Source organism: Ctenopharyngodon idella, chromosome 16, assembly GCF_019924925.1.
Source record: "Ctenopharyngodon idella isolate HZGC_01 chromosome 16, HZGC01, whole genome shotgun sequence".
Lineage (NCBI taxonomy): Eukaryota > Metazoa > Chordata > Actinopteri > Cypriniformes > Xenocyprididae > Ctenopharyngodon > Ctenopharyngodon idella.
This window is the reverse complement of record NC_067235.1, coordinates 17,297,258-17,310,180: the sequence shown is the minus strand read 5'-3', so window position 1 is coordinate 17,310,180 and position 12,923 is coordinate 17,297,258. Positions and strand designations below refer to the sequence as shown.

The 12,923-nt window shown below is 35.5% G+C and overlaps 1 protein-coding gene across 15 annotated transcripts in view; it reads left to right on the top strand.

Moving 5' to 3' along the window:
• Positions 1-12,923, top strand: part of ptprub (protein tyrosine phosphatase receptor type Ub) — a 237,756-nt gene that overhangs the window by 81,057 nt on the left and 143,776 nt on the right. The gene's annotated exons all lie outside the window — the stretch shown is intronic.

Genomic DNA, 12,923 nt, shown 5'->3' with positions numbered 1-12,923 from the left:
ACACACAGATATATGTATATATATATAATGTATATATATGTATATGTTGTGTGTATGATAGCATAATTCAGACTGAAAAATTGAATATATTATTAAAACACTCTCAGAATGCTTTAATATACCCCACATTCTGCTGTCCATATTTATTTTTTTATCTGAAATATAAATAATAGATATAATAATATAATAATATAATATATAATAATAGAATAGATATATAATCAGTTTGGGGAAAATATGTTTTCAATATCAAGGAATAAATAGACACAAACAGTCCAAATCAATGAAAAATTATTTGATTTGTTGCAAAAATTTTGTTTTTAATTCATGAATTTAAATGAAAAGGGAACCAATTCTAAAATTTTTAATTTAAAGTATTGCGCAACCCTGGCTGAGAATTAACAATTTTATTGGTTAAAAAAAATAAAACAATCAAATTAATCAAACTGGTTAAACAAACATGCAATGGGCAGGTGATATGTAGCACATTTATTCCTATTCTGTGGAAATCTTCTGAGGGCTCTGCAGAGTTCTGTGCATGCTGATTCCTTGTGGGTGAAAAAGTTTAGAAAAACTGCAGAAACTTTTGTTGACCATAGCTTTAAGCTAGTCTCAAAGTCTAGCTTCACTGTCAGTACTCCCTCCAGAATCTGAGCGCTGTTTGCGGTGGAGCCGAACAGCAGGACTCTCAGTGGAACCTCACTCAAACGCTCCCGACTGCCACTACAAATGACTTCTGGGAATCCTCCAGCGGGAGCTGTCTAAAGTGATCTGCTCAGGCTGAAGCGCCACTAACGTGGGCGCACGTGAACTCGAGTGTGGAATTGTAATAATGCCATGTGTACAGCTCCAGACCGACAGTAGCGAGACATTCGCACAGAATAATGAGAAACATGTTCACGGATGTATGCGTCCCTGTTTACGCTCACACATACAAATACTGTGGGCCTTCAGCAGTGCCAGACAGACATTTAGGAGTTTTATCCATCGCAATGCTTTCCATAATAAAATGTAGTTTTACAAAGAGAACAGCTGCCTTGTAGTCACCTTGCTGGGAGTTTCTGTCTATATATATATATAAATGGCAAAGTTTTCTTGTAGGATGGAGGAATGGTGACTTATAGAGACCATAGCTGTGTTAGAAAGCGCCCCCTATACCCTTGTTCACTATTCCCTACATTACTCCACTAATATCCACTTGAGTGAATGAAAACAGTGAGTGAATTTGGACACTGAGTGTGCCAGAAGGGTTGCCGCTTTTGTATAGTTTGTGTCAGCAAACTGGCACCTCAGGTAGTAATGAAAAGATTTATCTTGAACTCTGTCATGTAAACTAGCATGTATAAACCTTAATTAAACAATTGAATAATCAATTAAAAAGGAATTTTTACCTGTATGATATTACGCCGTACCCACAGTGGACCAGCGGTTTGGAAAATGGATGGACCTTCACAGTCATTTATGGGTATTCTCTAGCCGGTGAGTGTGCATCAGTTGTACACTCGTTGTTGCGGTGCATTATGGGATTGAATGAGTGCACTCGATAATCTCCACTATGGTTCTGGACACCACTACAAATGGCTGTTCCCTCAAATAGTGCCCTATTTAAGGGGAATGGGGCTGATTTCAGACACAGCCCATGTTTTTCATTTTGGTTTTTACTCCAATGTCAATTGATGTTTCATTTGATATTTACAGTTTACGTGGTAATGGCATATGGAACACCGTTTACTGTACACTCATCAAGCAGCCAGTGCTATTATATTTTATATGTGAATATTGACACCTTTTATTAAAATATTTTTTGAAAAATGCTAATAAAATATTTTAGGAACAGTTAATTTTTTAAAAAGGTTTTATTTCTATATTATTAAAATTTAAAATTAATTCATTTTTAATATATTTTATTTATTTATTTATTTTATTACATTAAAGTCTCATCAACAAATCCTAAGATTTGCATACAGGAGTAATCAGCCAATCACAGCAACGTGGGGGTCCTCTCACATGTCATTTCACCTCAGTTTTGCTGTTACAGTACCTCCATCACATATTTTTTTTAGGATTTCACAGAGAATTTTATGAGCTAAAGTGAAGGCAAACTTGGCATCACCATTGAACAGTGTTATTTTAGTAAAATGAGTGTGTTACACTTTAAATCAAATATTTTGTAATAGTATCTTCGGTTCTGTTTTTGTACTGTTGATTATTTTCTCATCGATAGTTATTTGAGGATGCCTTCCTTCTTTTGGCTCTGAGAAAACGGCACTGCACTTTATTAGCGTATAGAGAGAGAGGTAGAAAGTCTGAATAAAGTTTTTTTTTTTTTTTAAATCCCACTCCTCCGTCTCATTTCATTCCATCAGGAAAAAAGTTTATACTGTATGTATAACTAACTAGCTCCATAGTTCATAGCCTCTGGGCGAGTGCCATAATGGCTGCATCATTTTCATGTCACTGCTACTAATTTGCAGGTGCCCTCTGGAAGCAGGAGTGCTGTTGTCGGATTTCGCAGGATATTATTCGACATCCCTTTGGACTCGCTGTATAACAGAGATGACCCAGTCAATCATGTCCATCCACTCTCTCTCCCTTTTTCCCCCCTCTGTCTGGATGGACATTGAAGTGATCTGGCAGGGTTTACCCTTGGACTAGTTGGGGTCATCATGTTCTGCCATGCACATGTCCTGCTAGACATGGCTCAGAGACAAACAGTGCTAGATTTAGCTTTATACCAGCAGTTCTGTCCCCTAAGTGCTCTTACACACCCCTCTAGAGAGGATGAAGCCTTAGTGGCCCCTGTCCAAGTCCAGGGTTATTTTCCCTTTGACCTAAAACCAGTCCCAAACCTCATTAGAGCTTCTCTCAGGGCCTCTTGTGGATGGTTGTCTGCAACACTAATGGTGCATGGAGTGACTAGAGGAAAAGATCTGAGAGATGACCTCTGACCAGACACATGCATCTACTGGGGTGACATGATGTAATGTAGTGTCAAGGTGATTACATCTCCCAAATTAGTATAAAAAATGTGGACATTACATCGAAAAATATCTAAACATCATAAACTTTGGTTTTAGGTAACTATCTTAATATTTCACAATTGCAACTTATTTCTCATAATTGCTTTTTTGTGTAGTTGTGAATATTTCTCACACTTGAAACTTTATATATCAGTCTTGTTTTATACTTTTTCTTTACAATTACTTTTTCTTTTTGTTCTTTTCAATTTTGTACTTTTATTTTTTGAAATGTAATATAATGTAAAATAAACCTTACTCAATTTTGTTAAAAACAAGAAAGTATAGATATATTAAAGATTTTTTTTTTAAGATTTAGCCTAATATATTCTTTGAAACAGGGCCGTAACCACCATAGATATTGAGGGGGACAAGTTCCCCCTATATTTGATGATATTGATGCTGCTCTGCTGTACTCCATTATGCACTGCTCTGTTTGTTGTTAGGATGACTCATCTGCCTCAAAATGAGTGAGTTGGCCAATCAAATCAAAGAAGGTGGGGCTTACTGTTCACAGAAGATGAGTGCGAATTCCAATGCGACGCTTTCATTTTAGTAAAGAAAGAGTATGTGGCGAGTAAATAGCCAAACGTTTAATATTTGATGATTGTTTTATGATTGAAATATTCAGCGACCGACAGTAATATCGAGTGATGCAAACCATTTAACATTTTTATGACATTTCGCCGTTTTGAATTGAAAACATGGTTACGGCCTTGCTTTGAAAGCAAGTCTTAATGTCCTGTGCAGTTTTACTTGTCAACTAAATATAAGGATGTTTGGATATTTTTACTGAAAAACGAGACCGAAATGCTGATTAAGAAAATTATTTTTTGCCTAGTAACCCCCAATATTCCATCCTCAGCTAACACTATAAAATGTGCTGATCTTGTAGCGGTAATTGAATTAGCCGTAGATCAACAGAAACAGATATGAGAACGTATTCCTTATTACATTGCATTGCCGGTTTCAGCTGCCCTAGCCTATTTTTGACTTTAGAGGTGTTATAGAGTGGCTTTGTTATCTCTGGTGATGATTAGACGGCAAGATAACCAGGATTTATTGGCCCAATAAGGATAACAATTCATTACTAGGCGAGAACTGTGGTAATCCTATTTCCACAGGCCGTAATTGGGTCTCACCACCCCCCTTCTCGCCACCAACGCCGTCGTCACCTAAACTAGCAACCATCGGCACTGCCTTGAAAAGTGGTAGAGACATTTTTCAAAGTGAATTTAAGATGAAGCTTAAGGAAATCCCTATGTATCATGTGTTTGTGTAAAATGAAGTGAGGAAAAAACAGAGAGACTGGGACCTTGATGAGGGTACACACAAGCTCTTGTGTACCACAGTGACATGGAGCTGCAGAGAGCAGTTTGACTTTGTTTTAAAGCGTGAGGCTTAACAGGCTCACCGGTTCAAAGACTTTTCCTTTATTGCTGCCTCCTGCCTGTTTGCCTGCTGCTATTCTACTTTCTGCTTCACATAGGCGTATTCACATTTACTGCTTTTTACTTCTGTTCTGTTGTTCTCTGTATGTCAACCCACACTCAATCTCACCGCAACCATATGCATGTTCAAAAAGAATAGCACTTAACACTGTCTAGTATAGGCTATTACATGATTACATGCATTGAATACACAGGCCACTTATTATTCACGGGAGGACGGCATACACACAGGCTTAAGACGTGAATGTAATATTTCGTTCCCTTCTTGTCGGGCCACGTAGACTGCAGTGAGCCAATTATTTGATGTGGTATTCATGGTGACAACTAAACAAAGACTCAGTATTTAGTACACAATTTCTTAATAAGCACTTTAAAATGCAGTTCTCTAGAACAGGGGTGTTCAAACTGGGCTATGGGGAAAAGATCAGAGAAAATATATATGGGTCAATGACGTGACAGGTCATTTTTTTGTCCAAAGGCCTTAATAATAATAAAAAACAAAGATATGACATCCAAAGTATGTAAGGTAGTACAACTAGATCTCTTTTATTGAATCCAAAAGGTTTTAATTATATTTTGCTACACATAAAGGTATTTTAAAGATTTTGAAGTGTCAAAAGGTCATTTGATTTCATTTGTGATTAAAATATCTAAAAATGTAATAAATGTGTGTGTGTATATATATATATATATATATATATATATATAATTTTTTTTTTTTTTGGCATGATTTTATAACATCATATATCAACATAGTGCAAAATGGTATTAAAATTATGTGTAAAAGTCTTTCCTTTGTTATGAGAAAGAATGTCCGGAAAAATTAATTTCAATGATGTCATGTGGAGTAACCAATATAAAGGGGCCATTTTGGATCAAGTCATGCGGTCAATATCATGTGACAGAATGTGACATCATTCAGCCATCTGTAAAGGACCACATGGTTGTGAAGCAAAGTGATTAACTCTTTTTTTAACTATTTGAAAAATTCATGTTTTCACTTGCTCATACACATGTCCCGAAACATCAGGTCATTCGGTACAACCGCTATAAAACATGGATAATGTTGTAATATTTTAAAAACTTGTACTAAATATAAAATTTTTGATTGTCATTTCGCTAGCTAGCTATCAAGCTAACTAGCTAGTTTGCTAGGTTTCCGCCTGTTAGCATTGTTTGAAAATATCGTCATTCGGTATAACCATAAGTGTCATTCGGTAAAACCGAAATTTTGGTTAAACCGAATGACTTTTTGGGTGACAAATTTTGTCTTGCAAAAAATGACAAAAGCAGTGTTAATTGATTATAAAAATCACATAATCTCATTGTTAACACTTAATAACACTATATAATATATAATATAATAAACATTTTTTTTCCTGAATTTTCAGCAGCCAAATCCGAATATTACTCCAGTCTGCAGTTTCATATGATCCTTCAGAAATCATTCTAATCAAATAATTTTCAAGAAACATTTCATGTTATTATCAGTGTTAAAATGTACATGAAATATCTTATGAAGTGGCTCCCTCGCAAAGGTATAATCATATTTGGGGGCCCATGGCCTTAAAAAGTTTGAAAAGTCCTCTAAAGACAGAAGAGCTTTGTGTGTAATACTGTACATTATGTCTTACTGCGATCACCTTTGAGTTGGTGTTTCCCTTCATTTTCATCTCAATTTTCCTAATTATTGGAATTCCATAGTTTCGCCTCAGCAATAATGAGGGACAAAAAGCTCTATAAAAAAGCCAATTTCACAAAAACAGCTAAGTTTACATTTTCCTCTGGCTGCTAGCGTATGGTTAGATGCTTCCCGTCTGACGCCTGCTGTCTTAGCAAGATTCATATTGTGATAAGCTAATAAAACGTATCCTTAAAATATGTTAAAAACAGGAAGCTTATCCCGCTAAAGGCTATGTAGAGGAAAGTATTCTTGGCACTTTGTAGGGTAAAGTGGGGCATAGGAGGGGAAGAAACATTATGCTTGAGGGATTGTGGGAAATACTCGGTTGTTAGGAATGACTCTCCTCTTATATGCATACTCTTCAATGACCCTATTTCCATATCCATGCTGAAGAGCTATTGTCAGTATAGGACACAATCAAGCTTTCACATATGAGGTTCAAATTAAACGGCTCCATCTCAATCCTCTGGGAGCACTGAAGTCATCATCTGCCTGTTTATGGCCTGACAAGTGAACTCTAGCTTCCATTAAATGTTCTCGTGACATTTTAAATGTGGGCTGTTCTGAGAGAAACCTTTTAGAAACAAATACCCTCATCATGTCGTAATAAGCTTGCTTTTCTATCTCTGTGCAGGTTCAGACATTTGATCTGCCGTAACTAGCAAGTATGAAAGCACTCACTTGCATTCTGTCATCATAACAGAAACAATGAGCTGAAATCTTGGTTTGATAAAGTGAGAGAGGGAAGCTTTAAATGGGAGAAATTTTCTAAAGTGGAGAGCTTTGTGTGTCAGTGTGTTCTATATTTGCATCTCTGGCTATCTATTAGCGGATATCTCTGCCTACAGTGTTGGAGAGTAAATAACTAATAGTTGTGATGTTAATTAAAGGATTAGTCCACTTTCAAATAAAAATTTCCTGATAATTTACTCACCCCCATGTCATCCAAGATGTCCATGTCCTTCTTTCTTCAGTCGAAAAGAAATTAAGGTTTTTGATGAAAACATTGCAGGATTTTTCTCCTTATAGTGGACTTCAATGGTCTCCAAATGGTTGAAGGTCAAAATTACAGTTTCAGTGCAGCTTCAAAGGGCTTTAAACGATACCAGACGAGGAATAAGGGTCTTATCTAGAGAAACGATTGGTCATTTTCTAAAAAAATTCAAAAAGTATATGCTTTATAGGCACAAATGATCGCATCACAAGTGCTTCCACCAGAACGCAATTCTGGATTTTTCAAAAAGCTTACGCTGAATGTCCTACGCCTTCCCTATTCAACTTACGGAACGAACACGTCGCCAGTTCCGTTTTTTCTGTAAGTTGAAAAGGGAAGGCGTAGGACATTTAGCGTAAGCTTTTTGAAGAATACGGAATCGCGTTCTGGTGGAAGCACTTGTGATGCGATCGTTTGTGCTTATAAAGCATATACATTTTGATTTTTTTTTTAGAAAATGACCAATTGTTTCGCTAGATAAGACCCTTAATCCTCGTCTGGTATCGTTTAAAGCCCTTTGAAGTTGCACTAAAACTGTAATTTTGACCTTCAACCGTTTGGAGACCATTGAAGTCCACTATAAGGAGAATAATCCTGGAATGTTTTCATTAAAAACCTTAATTTCTTTTCAACTAAAGAAAGAAGGATATGGACATCTTGGATGACATGGGGGTGAGTAAATTATCAGGAAATTTTTTTTTGAAAGTGAACTATTCCTTTAACTACATTTTACATTAGTGTGACAGTAGTTAAGCTGTTTTCATAACTGGTTTAGATTTTGTGTGTCACATTGTACTGCACTAAATATGCAGCTTTATAGCCAAGTGAATTGAATCAGTTCATTCGGATGGTTCATGGTTCATTTACATGATGTAAATGAATCTATTCAAAAAAACAATTCACTGTTCCATTTGAGTACCTGATCAAACGACAAATTTGATTCGAATATTTATTGATGTAGTGAAATGTTTAGTTATATGCTGTTTGTCATTGTTTTTTTTGTTTTTTTAATGGTTTTATTAGTTCTATTTAGTGAAAATGTGTTTAAATTTAATGCTAATTAAGATCCTCATTGTTTTGTGAAAGATAAATGCTGCTCTGGTTGTAAAAATTAAGAATATTGTCAGGTAATTATATATTTAAAAAGATATTGCTCCCTTAAAGCTAAAGTTGGTTAAAGCTTTTTCATACCAGTTTAATATGCGTAAACAATCCTAAATAAGCCATTTGACTTCCCTGAAAAAATGTAAAAACTCTGGCTTTTTCAAAACATTTGAGAATCCCGACCTGCCCCGCATAGCAACACTGGCTCAACCAATGGTGTGAGATTGGGGCGGGGCTATCTGTTTGACTAGCCAATGGGAGATGGGGAGTTTTTGGGAAACCAGTTTGAAAACAATCAATGTTTTGAAATAATAATAATAAGTTTGTTTGGTTACGTAGTGGCACAGAAATCACTTACAGTGGCCTCACTGTAGTTTGCTTCTTTAGTATAGCTTTACTGTAACTACTTAATTAAAAGTAGCTTGTGGTTTGGGAAGCTGTCTGTTTTAGTGAAAGATGAGACAAACTGGAGTTTGGGTTAGAGCTTCACTCTTACACATTGTCTGGTCTGTTCTGATCGTGTTAGCTGGTTGACTGTAATGTGGAGTGAAGCTGCAGCAAATTTTCTGTCTCAGTGAGTAGTTTTCAAAAAACAGTGCGTTGATGAAGCTGAGCTGCCGTGATTGTTGTTCCAAGAGTGTCTCATCCATTTTTAGTGTGATGGAGAGTGAGTGGGGGGCAGGGGGAGACTAAATGAAAAGAGAGAGATGGAGGGAATAGAGAAGGGAAAGAGTTGAATGTGGAGATAAACTCAGAAATTTTTTGTAAGTATAGTTTGTGTGTGTGTGTGTGTGTGTGTATGTATATATATATGTGTGTGTGTATATATATATATATATATATATATATATATATATATATAATACTCATTAAAAATGATTAAGAAATTCTTAAGGCTGATTAGTTGACTAATTGTTATATATATATTTAGACAAACTAACAATTAGTCAACTAATCAGCCTTAAGAATTTCTTAATAAGTTTTTAATGAGTGTGTGTGTGTGTGTGTGTGTGTGTGTGTGTGTATATGTATATATATATATATATATATATATATATATATATATATATATATATATACACACACACACACACACACACACACACACACACACTATACATACAAAAATTTTTTCATCCAAAGTTTTCTGAGTTTATCTCCACATTCAACTCTTTCCCTTCTCTATTCTATTTCCCTTCTCTTCTCTATTTTCCCTTCTCTGTTTTAGCCTTATTTTTACTTTGTCTGTTAGTCTTTGCTTCTATTTTCTATTCAAACTTTTTTAATTAAAACTTTTTTAATTAAAATAAAAATCAAACTTTTTTGATTTTTAAATTAGATTTACTTGAAGCAAGACATTCAGATATTTCATGAATTGTATCTTGAATACAATTTGTCTTGATGCACTGCAGTTTTTTTTTGTCTTATTTTTAACTTTAAACTTATTTATACTTAAAATATGTGATAAAGTCATATCACTTATAAGTTGTCTTATGAATTACTGTCATAAAAAAAAAAAAATTGGGGGTGTAACGATACACTTATGTCATGATTCGATACAAATCATGATAATCACGATGCGATACTATTGCTAATATTTAAGCCAAAATAAAGAAGAGGGTTTTTAAGACATATGGTAAAAAGTTAACAATAAACGTACTGTTGATTAAAGCTGCAGTCCGTAAGTTTTGCCTCTTTGTCGCCATCTCTGTTTGAAACCTGGAATTGCAGTTACTTGCAGAATTATCATCTTTACGTGGGTTGTGCATCGACACGGCTCCTCAGCGCGGATGAATCTAATGTTTGCTGTCAGTCACCACACCGATGTGGACACTGTACTTCGGAATCACAGATTCTGCGTCTTGAAAGTATGACCAAAATATGGAAAATGTCATCTGAACAAGTAAGTAACATGTCTGCCACTTTTGTTCTGACCAACTGAGGAAAAAAAGCATTACAATAAATCGCGCTGCCAATCGTGACTAAATCTAACGATCGCTTAGCTCAGATCACGTCAAACCGTGCAAATTATTATTATTGCTATACTTTGTTCTCAAATTGTTAATGTTAGCAACATCAGCATTGCGTGACTACCTTATGTATGTATTTAGTGTGTATTAGCATTACCTATAGATTTCAATTTCTGTAGCCACTCCGCAGTCCGAAGTCTTTTGCTTTTGACTACAGGTTAATCTCCAGTTGTCACTGATTGTCATTTGTACCTTTCTGGATTACAATCCGCCATCAAAATGATACGTTTAATTATTGCAGCTGCTGTGAGAATAGGCTATAAATGATCCTCCTCCGGCATCCTCACATGCCATATAGCCTACTAGCTGGGACTCCTTCTTTTATGTAAACAGGCATGATGTAATGACGCAAAGACAAATGGCTACATGCTTGAATTTCCCGCAGAAACCCATCAGTACCGCTCTTATTAGAAAACATCATTACAAGCTTACCGTTGTGAATCGGGCTAAGGTAAGGAGATAGTTTTGAACAATGGCTGATTATGTACTTGCTCAAAAATTGATTTTGGATCATTTTTAACCTAAAAAAGTTACGGACTGCAGCTTTAAAATGCTAAATTTGGTATGGATTTGCGGTGGTGGACGTAAATAGACTTGAACTTGGTCCTGGTCTCCAATACACAGGGCAATTGTGACACCAGAATAAAAATAATTCATGATTCTGATGCTGAAAATCCAGAATTATGTTAGACACATATGCTTGCACTCTGTCACTGACTACAAATAAATAATGTAGGCCCTTTTTTTACAGGTAAAATCAGACATTAGGCATTATCAGGACCCACAAATATTCCACCACTACATTATTATACATTATATTCAACATTATATATAGTAATTTAATGTAGTACTTTCACTGAAACTTCATAAACATTCATTTTTTTCACGCAGTACACTCACGCTTTCAGTGCAGGCATGCATTGGCTTTCTTACACAGACAAGCCGAGCACACAGACTCTCCTGGTGCTCGCTATTTCCCACCTCTCCCGCTATTAATGCACTTACATGATAAGAATAAACAATGTAAATGCTTTGAATAATCTTACTACTAAAACTAAATGTAATATGGTGATTTAAATGATGTTTGCGCTTTCACTTTGAGTGCCGCTTTAAATGATGTTTGTGCTTTCACTTTGTGGAGTGCCGCTCCAGCGCGTATGTGCTTCAGATGATCAATGTAATCAATCACAGTTCTAATCGCAAAGCGTGTCAAAATGACTATTCCCAAACTATAAAAGGTTAGTTCATCCAGAAATTTAAATTCTGTCTCCATGTACTCACTTTCATGTTGTTCTTGCACATCATTCACGCATGTGAATGTCCATTTTTACTATGGTATGCACGTTTTAAATCTGTTCATCATATTAAGCCATCATGTCTCTACAGAAAACTCTCAGGTATCATAAAAAATATCTTCATTTGTGTTTGGAAGATGAAAATCTTAAGTTTGAAACGACATGAGGGTGATTACATGATGTCAGAATTTACATTTTTGAGTGAATTACCTTATAAATACAGTAAGCTTAGTCCTGGATAAAACTAACTCTGTATCGTGAATCATACCATTTACATTACTGATGCATATCGTCACAATTTTATATTGTGATATCTCGATATAGCAATGTGTCACATAAAAACACTAATTTTCTGAAAAAAAGTCTTAATATCTTATACAGTGTTGCTTCCTAGGTAGACTGATCTTGTTTCAAGGATTTTTAGGTATTTAAACTGGAAGGTTAGAGAAAACGTTCATTAGGAATATTATTTTTTACAGTGTATAATTAAACTATGTTAAAATGACCTTGACTAGATGTGTTTCTCAGACGGCGTTCACATAAGATGCAATCTTGCATTCAAAATAAGGAACAGAATGCAGGGGTCTTGTGTTCAAAAAAGATTTCCTTTTTTTAATGTGAGGTGTGTATAGAATACCTCAGGGATGACGTGTTTTTGTAGGCAAAACCCAGAAGCGAGTTAGCATTTTATGACTCCCGGTTCCATCGCTCTGAAGTCAATGAGTTTTTTGAATGGGTTTTTGCTAAATCACCTGAAATAAGGTCTGTGGTTAACAAAGCCTCTAAATATTTTCATGTTTTGATCTATGACAAAAAAAAACACACCAGTTATAACCCGCTTGTGATTTTTTTTTTTTTTTTAAACCTTTATTGTGTAACAAATTGCTAAAAGGGACTACTTCCTTTGGCGGGGACTTTAGACGTCATCACGACAAACAGGACATTTGGACAGCATTTCTCATGAAAAAGTGGATAAGTATTCATACACAGCGCAGATCATAATCAGCGAGCATGTTTTTAAATAAAGTTGTTTTCTAAATAAAGTTTGAGGAAGCTTGGTGGTGGTGACATTGATCCGCGACCATGGTGTGTTGTAGTCCGTTTATAGCCTACTGTTAGCTTTTTATATCTGACAACTTTATTTAGGCTTCAAAATGTATAAATGTTGTGTTAACTTGTAAAGATTATCTTGATAGACAAAACGTGTATGTGTCATGACCGTTTGTTAAACACAGAGCTTGTTTTTTGCGATTTTCCAAAAGTCTATGGGAAAAATGCATAGGCTTTCGATCGAGGGAACCCGTGCACCGCTAACTTCCAGGTTGGCCTACAAAAACACGTCATCCCT